The sequence below is a fragment of the Maniola hyperantus genome, chromosome 6 (assembly GCF_902806685.2).
Source record: "Maniola hyperantus chromosome 6, iAphHyp1.2, whole genome shotgun sequence".
Lineage (NCBI taxonomy): Eukaryota > Metazoa > Arthropoda > Insecta > Lepidoptera > Nymphalidae > Maniola > Maniola hyperantus.
The window spans coordinates 10,241,592-10,248,636 of record NC_048541.1 but is presented as its reverse complement, the minus strand read 5'-3'; the positions used below and the strand labels follow the sequence as shown (position 1 = coordinate 10,248,636).

The 7,045-nt window shown below is 33.3% G+C and overlaps 1 long non-coding RNA gene across 1 annotated transcript; it reads right to left on the bottom strand.

Moving 5' to 3' along the window:
• Nucleotides 1–4,125: 4,125 nt before the first annotated feature.
• Nucleotides 4,126–5,347, bottom strand: LOC138402492 (uncharacterized). The gene is made up of 3 exons (XR_011236853.1): nucleotides 4,514–5,347; nucleotides 4,273–4,423; nucleotides 4,126–4,175 (listed from the first exon to the last, which is right to left on the bottom strand). It is a non-coding gene; the product is annotated as an uncharacterized lncRNA (long non-coding RNA).
• Between the last annotated feature and the right edge of the window lie 1,698 nt (nucleotides 5,348–7,045).

Genomic DNA, 7,045 nt, shown 5'->3' with positions numbered 1-7,045 from the left:
GAAACGCAAATAATATTACCACATCAAGTATAATGAAGTTCATTTAGTAGTAGTCGTTTCTACTAGAACCTAAATGGGTAGCTCAATAAATCTTCGATCTTATCCGTTAGAGTATTGGAATACTAATTTCTACTTATTTACTAATTATTTATGTGAAAGAAAGGATGTTAAAGGGAACAAAATATGGCATGGATAAAATTATACGTAGATAAGTTTGGATTGTTTTAAAAATATAAACTTTACTTTTTTGCATACAGGCTGACTTACCCCGGCTTTGCAAGAATAGGCTTACCTATAAGGCAGGCGGTAAGTAGGTATAATTTTAATTTATAGTTTAATTACCTTTACTTTTCTCGTATACCTAATTATCTGACAGTAAAACTGCATGAAAAATAACTAAAGTTTTGTACAATTATAAGCAAATATGTAGTACACTATGCAACTAGGGGAAATAGCTTTGTTTTTGGCTTTTTGTTGGCTTAAATTTTGTGTTTTATAGAACTTTTCAAAATCTAGTGGGAACTCTTTGATTTTCCGAGATAAAAAGTTGCCTATATCCCCTTTTCGGTATAAAATCTATCTCCGTATCAAATTTCGTCAAAATGGATAAACTTTGACATGAAAATTGACACAAAAAGTTAAAATGGCGCGTGAGGAGTTAAATTTTACGAGTTATAAGTAGGTATATGGGTGTCGTTAAAGGCGACTAAGGGAATCTGATGGAGAACAGGCAACAGCGTCCTCTGTGCAACTACTACCATCTATTTCGTTCACCAACCCGTCTACCCAGCGTGGTGATTATGGGCAAACTGCAAAGCCTCCCGTTAGGAGAGGCCTTTAGTCCAGCATTGGACTATTGTAGGCTACTGATGATGATGATTATCAAGTATGGATTTATAATTAAACTGTACTGTAAATTCAAGATGTACCTATATTATATGGTACAAGCAACCTCTGCGGCGGCGTCCACTCGATTAATACCAACATTAATCTCGACTGCCCCGGGTTACGCTCGCCCTCTAATTTATATCCTCGTTCCAACAATTGATGGCCGTCAAAACGCTTAAGATATTTTGTTTTACAAACGATTCAATACATATCGTGAAATTGTTATTTAAACATCACTTATAGTGCCGTAAATGGCATACATTTTTTGGTATGAATTTTATATTGAGTGGTTTCAAAATCGTTGCGGTAGGAAAGTACTATAAGTAACAGTTTTTTTTATGACTGCGTACATTTTTTATTATTGTGAGATAATAAAATTCACACACATTGGGTGCCATTTTTCCAAAATGGAAGTGCGAGTGGCAAAGATACGAAGGTGGCAAAGTGAAAATTCGAAAAGAGCACGTCGAAATCTATAAAATCACCAATTTTCAAAACACCCGGAAAACTTTTCAGGTAAAACTACCACATGACCGGACTACATTATTTATTTGAACAGTGTTTGCACACTACGTTTCTATTGAAAGTAAGTTTCAATTTTTTTTTTACTTTAACGAAAATAATGTAAAACGGAACCTACTTTTCTTAAGTAAAGATGTTTAATGTTTATTTCTGTGACTAAGAAAAAAAACCGGCCAAGTGCAAGTCAGACTCGCGCAATGAGGGTTCCGTACTACAGTTGTATTTTTTCGACATTTTGCGCGATAATTCAAAAACTATGATGTATAAAAATATGTTTTAGAATGTTAGAATGGTACAAGTAAATCCCTTTCATATGATAGCTCATTTGATATAGTTATCTTACTTCTTAAACTGAAAATTCAAATTATTATTTCATGGCCATATTTTTTATTGTGTGATATAAGCCTAAATTCACGGATTTCAGATTTTTCCCCAAATGTCTGCTATAAGACCTACCTACCTGCCAAATTTCATGATTCAACGGTAAGTACCCTGTACGTTTCTTGACAGACCGACAGACAGACATACAACAAAGTGATCCTATTAAGGGTTCCGTTTTTCCGTTTGAGGTACGGAACCCTAAAAAAGAAAAAAAAATTATATAAATAATAAAAAAGGCATGTTCCACGTAAAGAACCTGTCTCTAAGGTGCTATGCTTAACATAACTGTTAAGAAGTTAATAAGATAAAGAGGAAAATTTTACTTCTTTCTGCTGAACCTATAATTTGTTCCTAGTGTGTAAACTGTAAAACACGGCTGGCAATGAGCGGTCATGGCGGCTGGCGGGCTAGGGCAGGCAAGGCATGCGTGAACAGTGCTCGTGACGTGACTTCGAATATTAATTCGCTTACTGCCAACCAGTAACCAAACTTCACTGCCAGACTGGATTGTTTAAGCGGGCGAATTGTTTTTGTGATTGACAACAAATTTTGTTCTGGGAAATTAAACTGTTGGAATGTTTCAAAAATATAAATGTATGACGGCTAAACTCACGTGTTTGTCGGAGTATGCCCGACTAGTTTGCAACCCGTCCAGGGTCTTTTAACTTGTGACATAAAAATTTGAGTTTAGCAGTTATGTATTTATATTTAAGTATAATGAATATCACTCACGATAGTTTATACACTATAATGTGTCAGAAAGTTTAGTAGCCACGTGGATAAAGATTTCAGAGAATCGAGTATTGTGTCGCTTGTATGTCTCTCAGTTTTTCGCTTAAGATCGTCCGTCTATCTAGAAAGTCCTTGTCCTACAAGAGGTAGATTTAGTCAGTTTGATGAGAATGATGATCAGGAGACTTTCGATATGCAAACTTCAGTTCCTATGTTGATATATTCGGCAAATTTTAACCTTTTCGGTTTACCTTCGTAGAAATCTTTTATATCATAATTAAATTTTTAATTCATAATCATCATCAGCATCTCAAGTCATCGCCGGTTTACTCGAAATCTCTCAGATTTTTTTTAGATAGGTACACATCCAAATTGTAGACAAATAGGAACCACACTGAAAGAAATGTTTTGTAAACAGTTACAAAAACTTTGGTTACTGTTTACACAAAAAAAGTGACTTGCAAACTATGTTTTACTAGCTACAAAACTGACTTTTGCTATTTGAGTTGAGGTACTAGTTGCTAAAGTTATTTTGTTGAAGTTAATTGAACTGTTTTACTGTTTTTAAGCAACCAGTTTATGAACGTATAACACTCCATCTTCTTGTTAAGTACTTTTCGATTTTGTATCTTTTAAGCAACCTGCGCCCTACTGGTACCTTTACTGTGCGTTTGTTATTAACAAGTCGATATGTTGTTAATATGTTAAATGTTTTGTATCAATTTAACAAACTGTTTACCTACTGGTAGCCTAATGGTGTGCATTTGGTTACAAAACAATTTGTCAACGGATTACTATTTTTTATTGTTACTGATATGTGAACAGTGTGATTGTTATTAAGATATCTTGGTGTGTTAGTAGTTACCAAACTGTTTAGTAATATGTAACTAAATTAGTTGAGTAATGGTAGGCAACTGTTCAGTTATAAATAAGAAACCTAGTTGAGTAATGGTATTATGGTTAATGAAATCTAGCTTATAGTATTTACATACTTATTTTTTTGCAGTAGATATAATTTGCAAGCTAAAATGTAAACCTATACCAATATTGTGTCTGTTTGTTCAAAAACCAACAAACCCATCGGTACATTTACATTTCAGCAACAAACTACATCTGTTACAAAAAAGTAAGAATAAAGATACTATTACAAGCTAGATTTCATGAACCGTACCATTACTCTACTAGGTTTGTTACTTATTAGTAATAAGTTATAACTAAACAGTTTGGTTAATTAATATTGGCTAAAGTTACTGATTTGAAATAAAATTATACATTACTTTATACTTATTTATTTTTCGTCTCAAATACATAGGTAGGTACGAGTATACTTAATATATATCTCAATATCAAAATTAAAAATACAAGCCTATAAAACTTACAGATGAAACATAAACATAGCTTTTACTATGAGACGATTTTCCAGAATTAAAAAGGGCTGTTTCATACGTTTTCCAATGAGCAGTGGCTTCTTGTATGAAATATCTATTTTTTATCCTGGAGGATGGTTTGACCCGCTTCAGTATTATTTATAACATAGCTTCGAAATAGCATTTTACCTTAATTATTAATCAGTTATTTGAGTTACAGTCATAAAAACAAGTCTGGTTTTGTTGTAGTTGCTTTTTCTATATTTTCATCCTCAGGACAGGACACTGAAAAAATTAAACAAAGAATTAATTTATTTAGAGAAGGACGACTACACCAGAGAGCTAAATCTACACTCGCACATGCTAAGAAGATTGTACTTACATCACTTTGCTGGTCTGACGGAAAAGCATCTGTTAGCATATTTTTAACTGTGGATAGTTGTTTTATCAGTTTCGCTGTGTCCAATCATAGGTACCAGTTCCTTTGTTGTCCTCGGCCAACATTAACAATGTTTCAAAGTCAATGCCATGTTCTAGAATATAATTGTAAACATAATTATGATGCAACCACCATACAACTACCTATTACCTACTTTGAATATACTTACTACCAGCGTACATACCTTTAAATTTCGGAATGTACATCTCGAGGCCCCACGACTTTAAATAATTTTCTATGATAATATCATAGAAGATTGATATTGTCAGGCTCAGCCAGCTTTGTGCCTTCGTCAGACACTGCCGCCTCCGCGAAGTCGCTCATGTTCTTAAATATTCGGCCAGGCGCTGTACGGTACAACTTTTTTACGAAAACCATTAGGCACCTGTTGTAGAAACCGTACCGCACCGTAGAAACAATAGTGTAAACACTAATTACGAGGCACTCCTTTTGCTGACTCCAAATACACACTCACTGATCACTGAATAAAATTGAAACAGGACAACGTACAGGCTAAAATATCAAAGAAAGTTTGAATGTTATTTTTGAAATTGTTAGATTATTTGTAATTAAAGTTTGACTATATTAATACAGCATTTAGTACGGTTGTTATCAGTAAAATAAATAGGGTATCACCTGTAAAACCTTTGTAGATAATAAATAAAGTAACATGTTATTATCAAATTTATTAAGCTTTTTAATGTCTACAAAAGTTTGGTAATTCACTAAATGTACACGTTTTGTAAAATATGATCAAATATTAAATAAATAATAAGCAAATAGTTATGTTATGTATTAGACATCGGTTTTGTTGCTATAGAAAATCTAATTGGTTTACGTTGTTTCAGTTACTAGTAACCAAACGTTTTGTAACTTATTAACCTACTACATTAACCCAACTGCCTTTGAGAACACACACTAAACTAGTTATGTAATAAATAGTCAAAGTTTATTTATTAACGACTAAAGTTTGTTTAAAATTTAAGCAACAAAACTAGTTTGGTTGATTCTTTTTTTCAGTGCATGGCAGATTATCAAAATTAACTGAAATGGAAGGGCATTTAATCTTACCATTATTCAATAAGTGTCATCAAAAACTAATTATTATTTTATACGATAGAGTTTTACCCTTAAAATTATAAATTCGACGTTGACACAGGGTCTTCGAACAAAACTAATATGGAATAAATTTTCAACTTAATTTAACTATACAAACACAAAGGGACGAACGAAAGGGACCGACTGAATTTTAGTATTGAGGTGGAAACTAATGATAAGGTAGTTTGTGCGACATTGAGTTAGGAAACAATTGAAGACTCGAGATAATGATATACCAAATGTTATTTATAATATAAACAGCTGTATATATAATCCCTTTCATAATAGTTAAGTACTTTTGGGAAATATAAATTTAAAGAAAAGCCGGCTGGACTCACGTGAATAGTTGAAGTACTCATGTATTTATAATGGATATCACTCACGATAGTTAAAACGCTAAAATACTTTTGGCAAATTTAATCTACCTTCTTTTACTCTTCTAGGTTCTAACATGTTATTTTTTCTAAATACAAGGTGCTAGATAATGTACGTAGCATCCTGGCATGCTGAGGTTAGGACCTCTGTGTAGACTGTAGATGTACCAAAAAAAAATATGAGCCTCGTAGCGTGATACCCGTAGGAGTCTAGAGTACTTGAAGAATTTGTTGAAAACTCCAATGTACCGAGCCTGCAAACAGTACCAATTGATCGCGGAAAATGAACTCCTAAAAATCTTCTATGACCTCAAAGGACCATTTTTCAACGTTTGTCAATTATACTTTTTATGTACTTATGAAGATCATTTCATTTATTTTAACTGTACGGATATTATTCAATAACACTATATAAATAAATATTAAAAATACTTAACAAAAACCGATTACACATAATACAATAATTCTGTAGTACAGAAACGTGGTTTTGTGAGTTGTGTCGCAAAACTGCAAAAGCCTACTTTCAAGCTGTACTCATGTGTTTCAACCATGCTTACAATAATGCCGCATCTACACTGTGTTCATGCATCGCACGGCGACGCGGCGTGGTTCGTAGTGCGATTTCGCGCTCGACTGTTCACCCGCATGTGACGCGCGCGTCCGCGCTCCCGCTCCGCTAGCTCCGCGCGCTGACAGACGTCGCACTGCGATGGAATTCTGTGTAGTTTTTAATTTTTTACAAATTCTATTTTTAGCTGACAAGATTTACTTTAAATTGTTGAACAATAAGGTTAGCGTTACTTACGTAAACGGCCTAAAAGAGCAATCATAGAGAAATTTCCCTAGCGCTTTCCACACAAACATATTTTGTTTCTTATACTAACCAATGTAGTTTTAAATCGGGTTAAAAGATTTGTTTGTAAATCTTTGAGCCCCTGTAAATTTGAAACCAAATACTTTAACGGAAATCAATCAAACCACACAGTAGTTTCTAGAATGTAACTATAAAATTTCATTGATTTTGTAGACAAGTTAATAACCAAATAAAAGCCAAACTACGTTTGTTTGGAGTGCAATACGAATAGACTCTATTTCTGCTATCACTGATAATTATTGATCTATCTTTAATACTTTAGTTGCTCACAATAATATGTATATAATAGCTAAGTAGGTATATAGCGTAGAACAATACAAACGTTGGCTAATATATTCGAAATGCGCAACATCCATATTTTATTTAAGTC